Below are 16,620 nucleotides of genomic sequence, written 5' to 3'. Positions count from 1 at the left end.
CATCTAGATTTCAAAGATGTTTTGGACAGTGTGGGGCCCTAGGCAGAGACTCATCACAGGGCAGAGTCACCACAGAGAATCCTCACTAGAGCAGTTCCCAGTGGAGCCACGGGAGAAGGCAACCTCCAAAACCTCCGAACTGTAGAGCTACCAGCATGCAGCTCCAGCCTGGGGAAGCTGCAGGTGTAAGACTTCAACCCATTTGAGCTGTAGGGTGGAATGAGACTCGCAAAGCCATAGGAATAGGGCTGCCTGAGACCCTGGGGGCCCAGCTCCCACCCCAGTGTGTCCAGGATGTGAGACATGGAGTCAAAGATTATTCTTCAGCTTTAAGGCTTAATATTGTTTTCTCTGTTGGTTTTTGGACTTGCTTGAGACCAGTTTCCCCTTTCTTCCTGCCTATGTATCCCTTTTAAAATGGAAATGTCTTTCTTATGCCTATCCACCACTGTAATCTGGAATCATGTGATTTGTTTTAACTTCACAAACTCACAGCTGGAAAGGATTTCTCCTCAGGATGAGTTTCACCCACATCTGATTCAGATTATACTCTGAACATTGGACTACTGAGTTGGTGCTGGAATGAGGTAAGACTTTGGGGCTACTGAGATGGAAAGAAATGTATTTTGCGTGTGAGAAGGACATAAATTTTGAGTGCCAGAAATGGAATGCTATGGGTGAAATTTGTGACCCAAAGTTCATGTGTTAGAAACTTAATTCCCAATGCAAGAGTGTTGAAAGGTGGGATCTTTAAGAGGTGATTAGGTCATGAGGGCTCTGCCCTCATGAATGGATTAATGCTGTTATCGCTAGAGTGGGTTAGACATCACAGGAGTGGGTTCCTGTAAAAGGATGAGTTCAGCTCCCCTCTCGCACACAGGTATGAACTTGTGCACTTGCTCTCTTGCCCTTCCACCCTCCTCCATGAGATGACACAGCACGAAAGCCCTCAACAGATGTGGGCCCTTAGACCTTGGACTTCTTGGGCTCTAGAAGTGTAGGAAATAAATTCCTTTTCTTTATAAATTACCCAGTCTCAAGAATTCTGTTAGAGCAGCACAAAATGGAGTAAGACAGCATTCCTCCTAAAATGTGACAAATTAACTACTTGCTTTTTGTCAGGTTCCCTTCCTAACTTGCTCTCATACTCTACTTGCCTGAACAGAGAAAGAACTGAAAGTTCTGCTCACACTATTATTTGTGAGATAATAAAAATTCTAATTTTAATCACAATAATTTTTTATGTAGATGGGCCAGAATAAGTTGATTGAATGTGAAGCTTGGGATCTCATATAATTTAATAAAACTGTATTGATCCAGCCTGTGTGTAGGAAAGAGCTTCCACTTATCTGAAGGCTGTGGTGGTGACAGCAGCAGCAGCAGCCTGACGTGGTACTTGAACGTGCAACATAGTTGTCTGGGACATTGAAGTAGCAGCATTTTAATTACCAATTGTAGATGGTAGTTAGAAATTCATGTGTCTCAGTATTTTTCGGGCTGGATGATCACTAAAATGTTAGGTTAATCTTTATTGCTAATCCATCTTTCATTTATTTAAGTATTTGGTTATGTTTGCTATATTTAAAAGTAATATTTACACACTATAAAAATGCTAAAGCTAAAGTTATGGCCCTCCTCTTCCCTTCCCAATTCAATCCATATTTCATTATTATGAACAGGGAATGTATGTGTGTGTGTGTGTGGGGGGGGGTGTGTATAAGTATTTTATATACATTCATTTTTATATAAATGAATTGCAGAATCATCCTATTTTTTATATTTTTTCAATCATTTGCTAGATGGTCTATGATATGGCTTGGCTGTGTCCCCACCCAAATCTCATCTTGAATTGTAGTTGTCATAATCCCCACATGTCATGGGAGGGACCTGCTGAGAGGTAATTGAATCATGGGGGTGGGTTTTTCCCATGCTGTTCTTGTGATAGTGAATAAGTCTCATGAGATCTGATGATTTTATAAAAGGCAGTTCCCTTGCACATGCTCTGTCTTGCCTGTGTCCATGTAGGACTTGCCTTTGCTACTCCTTCGACTTCTGCCATGACTGTGAGGCCTCCCCAGCCATGTGGAGCTGTGAGTCCATGAAACTTCTTTTTCTTTATAAATTACCCTGTCTCGGGTATGTCTTTATTAGCAGCATGAGAATGGACTAATATAGTCTATATTTTGGTTTTATTTTGTTTCGTAAATTTTCATTTCTGACCTGCTTTTAGTTCTTCCAGTGTTAATTTGGTAACCACATAAAATACATAGATGTCTCTGTTTCTTGGTTTAACAATGTTATTTTGAATCTGTTGTCTCTACTGTGAAAGGTGAGAACATTGGCATGTGCACCTCTCTCCTTGTTCCTCTCCAAATCTCTACCACCTCACAACCTCAGTTTTGTCAATGGTATTATTACTTTTTCACCCTGTCAATCATAACAACATTTATAATTTGGTTTGCAACCATAATTCTAATAGTTTGTTAGCCTCTTCTCTTTTTGTAATAGCTTTCTAACGCCAGAGTTCTTCATTTCCATTCTCATAATTGGCATAATTTCTTTATTAATTACAGCTCAAATGTTTGAGAATATATTACTCCTGTATTTATTCATAAACAAATTGGCTTGATACGAATTCTTGGATTACCCTTTATTATCTCCTCTTAGACCTCTAAAACTGTTGTTACAATATCTCAAAACTTTGAGGCCAGTCTGATTTTTCCTTTCTGTATGCACTTACTCTTTCTACATGGATATCAATAGGGCTCTTTTTAATTTTTCCTGGGGTTCACTGCCTCAGCACACCATGCCTTGGGGTTATTTTTGTATTTTTTCTTTTGTGTTGTTCTTTCTGGAACAACCTGATGTAAGAGAACAACACACTCTCCTGGAGGTCAGAAGACCTGGGTACTAAAACTTGACATAAATGGATGATATTGAATAAGTTATTGAAGCTCTCTGGGACTCAATTTCTATATAGTAATATAGGAGGAAAGATTACATTATCTCCAAGGAAACTTCTGGCTCCCAAAGCCAATGATACCCATTCAGATGCATGGCTTTATGCAATATTTATTAAGCTACTGCAATTCTTGATAAACTGATACTATCATAATAAATTTAAGTTAATTATAACAAAAAAGAGAGAATAGAGGTGAATATCTATTTAGCTCTTCCTTCTTGCTACAGGTTCAGTTGGTTAACATTTAACATAAATGAATGTTGATATGTGATGCTATAAAGGATATGGGAAAATTAGTAGGAGAAAGAAACAAAAACCATTCAAAGCCTCAGGCTTTATTCTTAGGGTCAAAGTCCAGTCTTGCTTGGAGGCATCATATCAGTGGAAAAATCGCTGGGCTAAGAGTCCAAAAATCTGGATTCTTGTCCTATTAATGCAACTGACTCATTGGTATGAATTTGGGCAACTGAGTCAGATAAACCCAGATTTGAGTCCTGGCTTTGCCATTTCTAAGCTGTGTGATGTTGGACAAATTACAACATTTCTCTGAGCCCCAGTTCCCCCGTATGTAAATAACAATAATTATTCCAATGTTCTAGTGATGTTGTGGGTATTAAATGAAGCACATTTATTTAAATGGATGTTTGGTTCTCCACCTCCGAGCCACTTTCTCTCTGAGTGCTCTTCCCATTTTAACATTCTGTGAGTCTAATTAAAATTGGGAAAGCATAGCATATTGTTCATTTCCCCCCATTTCTCTGTAATATTTTTGTAAAGCACTTGTCATTATAGTTTGGGTGTAACATTTTTCTATTACTTGGAAATCTCATTTTTAATAAAATATTTACTGAAAACCCATTTATGGTCCCTAATTAGGCATGACTGATGGGTATCCTTGAGACCACCATTTAGTAATTGCAAAATAGATACCATAAAAATACATTAAGAGGAAGAAAACTGCCTCATAGCAGCCAGATTCTCCTCATTCCTCTATTTAACAGTTTCATTAGATCTGGGGAATTCTCTGAGGTCAAAAAGAAATTAGATTTGTGAAGAAGAAACTTGACATTTTGTTTCTAAATAATTCATCTGCAGAATCTGAATTTGACATGAAATCTTGTTCAATTAAAGAAAAGAAGTTAAATATAGTATTTTGCAAACAGAAAACAGGTGCTGGTTAATATACTGTATTCTGGTTCTATTAAAAATGCAAAAGAGAAATAAACTATATGCTTAACTGCTTTAACTCTTTTAATTTTGTTTCCTGAAGCCATACATCATCTGGCTAGGTGATGGATGGTATCATTTAAACTCAATTCTCAAAAAAAAAAATCATCCATTAGATTGCAAATAAAATTGTCATATTTTCCATTGACAAAAAGAAAAGGTAAGAGATGAATAAATTAGCAATCTAGCATTCCTCTTCAGGGAATCTGGCATGAAATATTTTTGAAGTAGTGAGCAGTGTGGTGGAATCAACTCTAGGATGAGCTCTATTTACTAGTAAGGTGACCTCAGGAAATGGCTCCATCTCTTTGGGCCTCATTCTCTTCATCTATAAAGTGGGGGGGGAAAAACTTCCAAAGGTTGTTTTAAAGATGAGACTAAGATAGTAACTTAGAAAAGGCATTGTAAAATAAAATGGCATCATTAATAATAGCTAATAATTAAAATGAAATCCTGTCATCGTTTCATGCTTTTTATTTCATTTTCCTACAGCCCTAAGTCGAGAAAATGTTTATTTCTTCCTTTTCTCTCAGTTTGTAGGGGAAAGTATAAATTTTAAGAAACTATCACATTCCTCTAGATTTTAGCTCCAAATTTAAAGCCTTAAGACGTATCCATCTAATCAAATCAACACATCTTTGGGAAAGAAGGAATGCCCAGGCATGTTAATTTATGGGACGTTATAAAACAGAATCACATTAAGCACAGCCTCTCCAGTAAAGACGAGGCTGAATATTGGAGTCCTCCTTTGAAAAGGGACTTACTCCAATCTCTTTTTTCTAACGCCTTGAGCTGGATGTCTTCCTTTTGCTTCGCCTTCTTGTTCTCTGCCCTCAAAGGCTGATCTGTCTGCCTGTAGCAGCAGTCTCCCCAGCCCTGGGTGACTTCAGTCAAAGAGGAGCCTCGCAGGGGACTGGAGGCAGGAAGGAGGCTGAAGGTGAGATATTTCCGCAGCCCCTCCCATGGACTGGCCATGGCCTTCAGCTGAAGGTCACAGCTTCTTCTCTGTTTCTACTCTGGGGATGGCTCCTTCTTCCATCCTTGCTCATTTAGCGGCATTAATGGTGCCTGGGCACTGTACCGCCCTTTATGGTTTTCTTACACTCTGCAACATTGTAAACAGGCTTTTTAGTAAACTCTCCTCCAATTGCTCATTTTGGACACAACTCCACTTACTTTCAAGCCCCTAATGACTACACCCTTTTATTCTCAAACTTCCACCCAACTCTACCTAGCACCCATCCACTTCCAATTCTAGGTCTTTATAGGAGAGGAAATATTTCACCTTTATTCTGTTAGAATCTCTAGCTGGGCTTAAGAATTAAACTAACATAAGACAGAATAACTGGAGAAAAGTATACAAGTTTCCTTTTTTTTTTCTACATGTTCGTGAGAGTTTCACAAGAAAAATGAAGACCCAAAGAAGCAGTTCGAGTTGAAACCTTATATACCAAGTTGGACAGAGAGTAGTAAATTCAGAAACAACACAAGGCAAAGGGAGCTGGACTAGGGTAGTTAATCTTGAGAAAGTAACTAGGAAGATAAAGGTTCCTTTGATAAAGCTTGTTTTGTATAGATTTCTGTCAGCCTCAACTTCCCATTCTTAGTGATAAGAATGTTTCCTTCTTTCTGATATAGGGAAGGGATGCTTCACAAAGTCCTTTCATCTCCTGATTTCAGGAAGAAAAAGAAAGTTCCAAGTGTCCTTCTTGCATCTGCTGTTTTTCAAGTGCTTTCAACTCAAAATCATCAATATGTCAGAGCAGTATATTTGGGGGTGGTATGTTCTGAACTCGTTCATGCTGTTTGGTTCGGTGCCTGAACACCAGCGTTTCTCAGACTTAGGGATTTGAAGACCCCTGAGAATACATTTATGACATCTCAGGAGTCTAGGATACCAGTCGGGAAAGCATTGTTTTGTCTATTATTCCACCCTCACTCCCCAGCATGACAGCCCCATGGACTCTTTTTCTATATAAAGGAAAATGACCTTAGTAGGAAGAAATCAAAATAACAATTCTATGTTGCTGTTTTATTTTTATAACATTACATGTTACAAAATCCAATAGTCTGCATGACCTTAGATTTTTAGGACTAAGACAAAAACATAGAATTTAATGCAATGTTTTTATTTTATAAAATGAATGAAGATTTAAAGAAGTGAAGTGATTTACTAAAGGCCATACAGCTGTCATTGACCAAAGCTATAATCTGCTTCCTGAGTCCTAATCCAATGCTATTTTCTGCCCAATACCACGCCCAGTGTACACTATCTTATACATAAGATAATGAATAACATTAACAATGTGTGCCTGAATAGGAAGACTTTTCTAAGAATCTATTCCTAGGAGTGAAGAAATTATAAATTTGTGTGATATTAGAGCTAAATAAAAGATACTTTAGGACTCCATGATTTTCTAGACATGGAATCTGAGCCCCAGGAATGATCAATATCTTGTGCTCCCCACATTTCTTGGATTATTTCCATAGCATTTTCTCCATCACTTTCAGGATCTCTAGGGGAACTCTGAATAATTTTATAACCAGAATGTCTCCATAAATCTGTCATCTTTCTTGATGGTAGGATTTTAAGGCTCAAGGAGGTAGAAAGATACAGAATGGAAAAGCAAAATATGCCCTCTGATAGTGAATATTACAAGAGCTGACCTGTAAATTGAAATATGAGGTAGTTAGCAGATCCCTTTCTACCAGCTTGGTGGCAACTGACAAAGGCTCTGTGAAAAGGACGTCCTTGACCAGTGAGCCCACAGAGTCCAGGTATCCGTGGTAGTGCATGTTCTATTAGTATGTACTCTGGCACTAACAAATACAGGGAACGCTTTCGCCAGTGCAAGACATTCAAGATAAAGTTTTCCATCTCCATCTGAGGAAGGAGCAGCTACCGTTCACTCCACGGGAACACTTACTCAGCGTCAAAAGATGCTATTAACGCTGAGCTGGCATCATTTTTCATCTTAAAGAGGGCACTAAATAAGCACAGTAAATTCATATCAGTGAACCTACATGTACAAGCCATAAAATAGCACATTGTTCAGGTTGAATTCCTTTATTAATGCTTATTCTTTGAGTCAATTGGCCAATAACTTTGCCAAATTGTTAATATCTATATTGAGGAAAGCCATGAAATTGAGATCCAGGGCCCCCACTATGTTATAATCAGCTCCAATTTTCCTTTTCTGCCATATTCAGTGGGCGCACTGGAATTTGGAGAGAGATACCTGCGTTTTGTCCTTAGGTGTCCCTTTCAGACAATGCAGGGCTACTCATCCCTGGTATCTGGTCATTACATTTTGCTCACCTTTAGAATAGAAAGACCTTTTGGAACACAAGCATTTTGCTCAGTCAGGTTAGAACTTCTCTATCAAAAAAAGAGACTGGAGGACGGAAAAAGAAGTGAGATGTCTTCATGTCTGAAATCCTATTGAGAAAATTCATAGATTAGGAAGGCAATTTGATTGGGTAATCCTCAACGTCCCTTCCAACTCTCTAATCCTCTGGTTAGGAACTACAATGTGCTTCTCTGCCGTGGTCTACAGCTGAATTAATCCACTGAGGTTTGCCACAGAGTAACCTAGACTTCCGTGTGTCTCACTGACAAACCCTCCAGCCCCTCTCTCCACCCCACCCTCTATCCAAAATGCAGTGCTATGACTCTCTGAGACTTACCTGACCAAAGGAAGGTCTTCTACAGCTGCAGAAGATTTCTCAGGCCCATCATTCTGCTTGAAATCTTTAAACTGTCTGCAAAACAAGAGAATCCAGAGGTGCAGCCCACAAAGACCCCTAGGGTGCTTAACCCAGTTTATTGCAGAGTGAGAGCCTCACAATCCTAAGTTTGAAACCTGGTATAACCTTGGTCCAGTTAATTACATTCTCTAAGGACCCATGCTGTCATCTATAAAACTGAGCACAGATACCTATCTAGTGGGGTGTATGAAAGAGTTAAAAGAGATCGTATATGAGGCTTGCACTGAAGTTCATCTCCAGGCCTGGGCTTTAGTCAAAATCTGGTACAGAGCTTCAGCTTTAGCCCTGATCTTTAAAAAGCATGATAGACAATTTACCTACTTCATCAGCATTTCTTGCATCCCTCACCTTGAAAGTGGTCAATGATTGTGTGCTCTCATCGGTAACACAGGATCAATACAACACACAACAAGACTGGTAATGAGAACAAGGGGTTCTATTCAGATTCATCATTAATATCTTTATATTCACTTTCTAGTAGGCTAACATTCCTGACCCTGCTTTCTTTTTCTATCTAGTCCTTATCACTACCTGACTCAATAACATGATGACATTTGTGTTTTCTACATATTTTCTGTCTCCCTAACTAGTACATAAGCTACACCGGGGCAGAAATTTTGTGTCTCATTTATCGCAGTTTCCTAAATGCCTAAGCAGTGCCAGCCACTTCACAGGCACTCAATAAATTATTGTCAAATGAGTAAATAAATGAATGAATCAGCAGCAGGTCCTAATCTCTATCTTCATACTCAGATCTGCAAGAACAATCTCTTTTTTATTCCCCTGTAACTGAACTGAGCTGCTCTTCACCAGATTGGCAGTGTGGGATTCAGCCCCTTTTCTAAGGTGGGTCTATTACATATAAGCTCCGGGCTTTACACAGTATCAAGGTGTAGAGTGGCACCAAGACCTCAGAGTAACCTTTCACTTTACCATGCTGATACCCACTGTCATTTTTCCATACTGTTACCCACAGATATGTTCGTTCTAGTAGCTGCCGTGTCGTTTCTTCTATTCCACCGGACTTTGAGTAGCTCTCTTTTCCTGCTGTTTCTAGGCCACTCCTGGACACCCAGGCAACACTGTGCAACTCCCATGCCACATTAGAACTGAGGGGAACCCTGCATTTCTGAAGTCCAGTCTGCCTAGGCATCACACAGCCACTCTTCTTCTAGTGTCTATCACTTAACCAGGGCTCTAGCTAGGAGAGGACTCAGAGACCCTCTGTTTTCAGATTCAACAAGTCCATCTGAGTGTTCCAGTGGTCCAGAAAGCAGGGCACACACAGCTTCTTCCTTAGGGACTCACTGGTGCTGCTTCTCTAGCTCCTATCCCTAGTGAGAGAATTCTTAGGCAGTCTTTGTTGAGCAGTCTGGGAATCTTCTGAGTCTGTGCTTTTGAAATTCAAAAACCAGGAAAGCAACTCCCTTTTCTCTTTTCTATGTAGGCATTTTCTTCATCTAGGCCAGTGAACACAGACTAGTTTAGTTTGTCAAATGCCGTAGAAGAGTCAGGCGTAAGAGGAAATATAAGAAAGAAAACATGTATTAGCATTTCCAAAGTATCATCCCCATCCCACCAGCATACACACATACAAAACTGAGCAAATTTAAAAGTATCAGTTGAGCTGTTTCAACCTCTCAACGAAAACTCGCATTCTCTCTTATTTGGCAAATAGCAGACCAATTTACGTAAGAGCTCTCAAACCCTCCTTCTAATAAACTTGTCTAGGCATTGTCAACAACATCTGTAAATAGATACTATGGTACCAAACTCTCAACATCAAGGAACACAAAGGAGCTTATTCTCCCAGACCTGCTTTACTATCACCTCTTCTGAGAAGCCTTCCCTGTTGTCCCAATTAAAAAGTCACCAGTCCCTCCTTAGTGTCCTTCACTATATCCTATTGCATTAACCAAATTAAGTTAGGCTGCAAGTTGCAGAAAATGCTAAAGAATAGTGGCTTAAACAAAATGTATGCTTATTTTTCTCTCATGTAAATGAAATGTGAAGGTAGGACACCCAGGCTGGAGGCTGGCCTCATAGTCACCAAAGGATCTAGATTTGGCAGTAAATCTACTTTGCTGCTGCAATATTCTCTCCCTGCAAGACATCCAGCTCGGAGAGAAGATGACTGCTGAAGCCCCAACTGTCACAGACAGCAGCAAAAGAAAAGGAGACATCAAAGAAATATCTGTTTACCTTCAGGAAACATTCCAGATATTGCACACAGATCTTGTGTTTATTTCTCATTGGCTATAACTTACTTGCAAGGCCATATCTAGCTATAAAATGGAGTTGGGGATATAGTATTGTAGCCAAAGGGCAATGTTTTCAACAAAAGTTTGGAATTCTTGTTTGTAGAAAAGAAGAAAAGATGGACGCTAGAAGGCATCTCACACTCTCTTCCACCTCTTCTTATTTTTTTTTGTTTGTTTTGTTGTTGTTGTTTTTTCACCCCTTCTTATAAAATGGTCACCATGCTTTTTACCTATCTTCTGAGCCAGATAGTCAGTCTCTCGAAGAAAAAATAAAAGAAAATAACATCTCATTTATTTTTCTTTCCCAGATTCTAGCACGGGACCTGATTGGAGTAACACTCAGTACATTCTTAGCAGTAAAGGAGAATTTGAAATTCCTGCAATGTATCAGGCACCTGATATATGTAATCTCCAGTTCCTAGTTAAAATACAATACCAAAACCAACAAAAGTCAGTTTAAAAAGAACCTGCTTCTTTTTTTGTTTTTTTTCTAAAACAAACAAAAAATACGGGAACACTTTTTTCCTTTTCCTTTTCTAAAAGAATCCCATTTTAGGGGAAATGTAGAAAATAGACTCAGAAATATTAAGTCACTTACACAAGATTTCATGTCCTCTAAGTGGCAGAGGCCAGAATTAAAGAAAGCATTGCCTGATTCCAAAGTCACCCTCCTCCTACCGTATGGGTGTCCCTGTTCACTGTATGGGTGTCCCTATTCACTGTATGGGTGTCCCTATTCACTGCTTCTGGGATTTTCTTCCCTCCCGCTATGGTGACAGTACCAGGGAGGTAACATGGGCTTCTGACCTTGGTTTACTGAGCCATATGATCAGCCATATCATGACCACTCTGGTGGGAAAAGTGGCTGATGAGAGCAGGGCACCACCCCAGGCTCTTGAAGGTGAAAACTTTTATTTACTGTGAAAACCCTTCCCCATTTGATCTCACACTTTACTGTCTACGCCAACCATTCCTTTACTCCATCCCAAGCCCTACTGTAAGGGCTGGATGATATGAGTCTGTTCTATTCTGCCTTGGTGACTTCATTTGCATGTAATTTTGCTCATCTTGGTGTCTTGAGATAAGGAAAGGCTTTGGACCACCAAGAGTGATGCCTGCTAGGTCCATGCTTACCCAAGATTTCTGCCCATTTAATGAGATGCTAATTGATGTTCTTGGCTCTCATCATTGCTATGGTCACAAAAACATAGAACCTCACAGCCTCCTCCTCTTCATCTTAATAGTGCCTTAAAACAGCTAACTATCTAAAATCTATTCCCCCAAACTCACTGATTCATTATATTTTATTTCCATTAATATAGCACAAATTATTTCCAGGCATATATAACCGCATAATTATATCTTTATAAACCCTCTAACCAAATACATTTTATGTTTATTAATTAAACTAATCAAATTTCCAATAAAATTTTATACAGATCTACATTATACATCACACCACACTATGTTGTCTGTCAAACAGAGAAATTCTTAACCACTTTTAGCCTATGACTATGCAACTGAATTCAGTCACAGATCAGGATTAGAATGTGAGGTCTTTGGAAAAATTGACTATCTGTACATCTTCAATGACCCTATTCTCTGGCCCCCTCCTTGCTGTGCATCATATCGGCTCTCACTTATTTCTCAGACTGATCCATATGGAATAACAAAGCCTTCAGCCAGTGATCAGGCCCAGCTCTAAATGTTCTTTGTCTTCTTGCCAAACTAGATCTTTCAAGAAACCAGTAACCTCAGGAAAAGAGAATTTTGTTCATGTTTGTGTCCTCTATTTTCTGACCAAGCCAGGTGGTAATAAAGAACATCTGAAGAAATGTTTGACTAGAATAGCAAACTGCCCAACCAAGGGTGGGCATTCCTTATTTTCTTCAGGCAGTGTCTCTAAGGGTACTGCCATCATCTCAGTGAGACTTTGATTACAGCCAGTGACGGACAAGTCAAATACTACTGGCATCCTCTAGGCACACATTTGAGACACAAATTTCAGGAGCTTTCAAGGAACTGGAACCTGGACTAGGTCTAGAAATTCTAATATATATATATAATCATAAAAACAATTCAACTTCGACTAAATTCAATAAATATGTATTGAGTGCTTAGTACATACCAGGAACAATACTAGGCACCAGGGAGGGTCAGATAGATGAATAAAACACACTTTCCATCTTCAACAGGATTACAGACTACAGAAAGAGATAGAAGTATATATAACTAGCTGATGCATGGCACATTGTAGCACGCATTCTAATGGAGGTAAAAGAATATGAATAAGAACAAGAATAATAGTCTAAATACAGATACAAATGCAAACATAAACATGGCAAATATTTGCTGAGTGCTTCCTGTGAACTCTAAATGCATTATCTTGTTTATTCCTTGTGGCAGCCTATAAGGTAGATGTCAGTCATCTCCATATTGCAAACAAAGAAATGCTATTGGGATGAACAGAAGGGAGCAGCAAATTCTGCCTTCAGGCATTGGGAAAGACTTCATCGAGAAAGTAACATTTGTTGGTATCATCAAATCTGGTTCCTGGTACAGTCCCCAGCAGGCAGCAATGAAACTTCATAATAAAGTCACTAATAGAAATTACATACTGGGGGATTTCCAGTGAAATTGCTAATGGGGAAACTGCCTATATTAGATGACCAAATATGCTGTTCTGGGTCATTAAAATTGTATTATGCATATGCTAAGGTTGGGATTGGCTGCAGCATTATAGAGGGCTGCTAATCTGATCACTAGACCATGTTCAGTAAATTTGTTCAGGGATGAGCCAAAGATAAAAGTATAAATCCAGCTGTAAATAAGGAAATAATTGGACTGCCTGAATCAGTTGATGGGAGTCTCTGGCCAGCTGGAAACTTTTAAAAAATGTATTTTTCATAAAATATTTCATACATTCAAAAAAGGATGTATAATGAATACCTAAGGTATAAAGAATAATTAAGCGAACATCCTTGTGCCCACAGTCAGCTTAAGAAATGGAAAATTACTAATTCTGGTAAAGCCCTTGATATTCTTCTCCATTACTTTTTTATTTCCCTTCCTCCACCAGAATTACACTTTTAAAAAATAGTAGTAATAATCCACCAAGTATTATCGCTTTTAAAAATAGCATTATTACATGTGCCTATAACCCAAAACTATAAACTACTCATTTTTGTACATCTAAATGTTACGTAAGTGAAATCATGCTCTGTGTATCTTTTGTGATTTGTTTTCTTCACTCCACATTATGTTTTTATTCTTATCCATGTTGAAGCATGTAGTCGTATTCAATCATCTTTACTGCTGTATAGTATGCAATTTATTGATACATTCTTCTGTCAATGGACATTTGGGTAAACATAGTAGGAATATTATTATACAATCTGCACATAAGCAAGAACCTCTTTACAACACATACCTAAGAATGAAATTGCTAGGCAATAGGATATGATTTTCTCCAAATTAAAAAAAATGCCAAATAATTTTCCAAAGTGATTATACATTTACAGTCCCACAACGTCTAAGTGTCTCACATTCTCATCAAAACTTACCCAATTTTACCAGTCTGATAAGAATAAGATGTTAATTTACTGTTGTATTAATTTGCATTCTTCTGATTACTAATTAGGCTGGATATTTTCTTCAGATATTCACTAGCATTAGGGTTTCTTGTTCTGTGAAATGTCTTTCATGTCTTGTGCTCATTTTTCTCTTAGGTTTCTTTTTATTTTTCTCTTTTCTGATAAGCACATAATTTTTTGTCAGTATGATCGAATGTATTGCTTTTTAAATTTATGATTTATGTTTCATGTGAGCTGTTTAAAAATACATCCCTACTCTGAGGTAAATGAAGATTTTTTTCCTATATTCTCTTTTAAAAGTGTAAAGGTTTATTTCACTTTTAAACTTTTAATTCACCTGAAATAGATATGTTTAGAATATGAAGTAGAGTTCCAATTTCACTTGTTTCCACACGGATAGTCAGTTGTCCCAGCACCATCAATTGTACAGTCCATTTCTTCCCCTTGGTGTGCAATGCGAGCTCCCTGGGTAATAAGCTTCCTCCATAGATGGGTTAGTCTGTTCCTGCTCTGTATTCTGTTTAGGTGATCTCTTTATGTACCCACATAGGAAGCTAATATAAAGCTTTATCATAAGTCTCCACAGCTAGTGGTAGGTCAAGTTCTCCACATTTTTCTCTTTTTAGGATGTTCTTTGCTATTTGTTTGCCCTTCCCTCTTTCACATACATATTAGATGGCATCTACCAAGTTTCATAAAGAATTCCATTTATATTTTAACAGACCAATTATGGGAGACCTGATCACTTTCTCTAGGAACACTTCATGTCTCCATTTACTTAGGTCTTCTTTTCAGTAAAATCATGTACTTTTCTCACTGGCATGAAATGGTATCTCACTGTGGTTTTGATCTGCATTTCTCTAATGCTCAGCAATATTGAGCTTTTTTTCATATGCTTGTTGAACACATGTATGTTTTCTTTTGAAAACATTTACCCACTTCTTAAGGGGGTTGTTTGGTTTTTTGTTGTTGTTGTTGTTGTTAATTTGCTTAAGTTCCTTAAAGATGCTGAATATCAGATCTTTGTCAGATACATAATTTGCAAAAATCTTCTTCCATTATGTAGGTCGTCTGTCTACTCTGATGATAGTTTCTTTTGCTGTACAGAAGACCTTACATTTAATTAGATCTCATTTGTCAATTTTGCTTTTGTTGTGATTGCTTTTGGTGTCTTTTTCATGAAATCCTTGTCCGTTCCTTTGTCCGGGATGGTATTGCGTAGGTTAGCTTCCAGGAATTTTGTAGTTTTGGGTTTTACCTTTAAGTCTTTAATCCATCTTGAGTTGATTTTTGTATATGGTGTAAGGAAGGGGTCCACCTCCAATCTTCTGCCTCGCCAGTTATCCCAGCACCATTTATTGAATAGGGAGTCTTTTCCCCCATTGCTTGTTTTTTGTCAATAGCTATTATTAAAAAGTCAAAAAATAACAGATGCTGGTGAGGTTACAGAGAAAACGGAACACTTCTACACTGTTGGTGGGAGTGTTGGTTCAACCATTGTGAAAAACAGTATGGCGATTCTTCAAAGAGCTGAAAGCAGAACTACCATTTGACCCAGCAATCTCATTATTAGGTCAGTATATTCCTCTGGTATATATTCAGAAGGATATAAATTATTCTGCCGTAAAGACACATGCATGCAAATGTTCATTGCAGCCCTACTCACAATAGCAAAGACATGGAATCAACCTAAATGCCTATCAATGATAAACTGGATAAAGAAAATGTGATACATACATACCATGGAATACTATGCAGCCATAAAAAGAATTAGATTATGTCTTTTGCAGGAATATGGATGGAGCTGGAGGCTGTTATCCTTAACAAACTAACACAGAAACAGGAAACAAAACACCACATGTTCTCACTTGTAAGTGGGAGCTGAATCATGAGCACTCATAAGCACAAAGAAGGGAGCAATAGACCTGGAGTCTACTTGAGGGTGGAGAATAGGAGGAGGGAGAGGGGCAGAAAATACAACTATTGAGTACTAGGCTTAATACCTGGGTGATAAAATAATCTGTACAACAAACCCCCATTACACAAGTTTACCTGTATAACAAACTTACACATGTATATCAAAACCTAAAATACACATTTTTTAAAAATCTTTTAAAAAATTATGTACTTTTCTACATAGATGACTTGGACATCTTTTAAATTTATTCCTTGATCGTATTTCTTCTGCTATTTTCAAACATATTCTATTTAAAATGAACACTTTGCATCTATTGGTTGTTGTTGTATAGCTATGCAATTGACTTTTTTAAATTGATCGTATTTATAGCAATCTTATTAAACTCTCTTAGTGTATTTATGTGTGTGTGTGTGTGTGTGTGTGTGTGTTATATGTCTATAGTATACATTAGATCTTCTATTTGTACAATTGTTATGCTGTCTCTGAATAACCAGTTTTCCTATCATGGCAATTTTTATTTCTTTTTCTTGCCTTACACCAATGGCTGGAGCCTCCAGTACAATGTTGAATAAAAATAATAATACTTGGCTTGAAAGAATGTTTCAATAACATTCTTACACAGGAGTCACGCTAATATTCTTGGACTTACTCCATTGTTAGCACATGTGCTGCCAAAGGGAGACACAGCCAAACTCTACTGCCCTAGGTGGCAATTGACCCCTCCCCGGTGGACCTGCAGGGACCTGAGGAAATGACTGTGCAGGTGGGGTCTGTTTTCTGAAAAGAGAGAGACTGCCTCCCGGACAAGAAGTTCTAGCCCTTGGATTGGAATCCTCCTTTTGACCATTATCTCCCTCTGGCCCATCTCCTTGAATATACTCTGCATCTCAT

This window comes from Nomascus leucogenys, chromosome 12, assembly GCF_006542625.1.
Source record: "Nomascus leucogenys isolate Asia chromosome 12, Asia_NLE_v1, whole genome shotgun sequence".
Lineage (NCBI taxonomy): Eukaryota > Metazoa > Chordata > Mammalia > Primates > Hylobatidae > Nomascus > Nomascus leucogenys.
Note: the sequence above shows the minus strand (reverse complement) of the source record.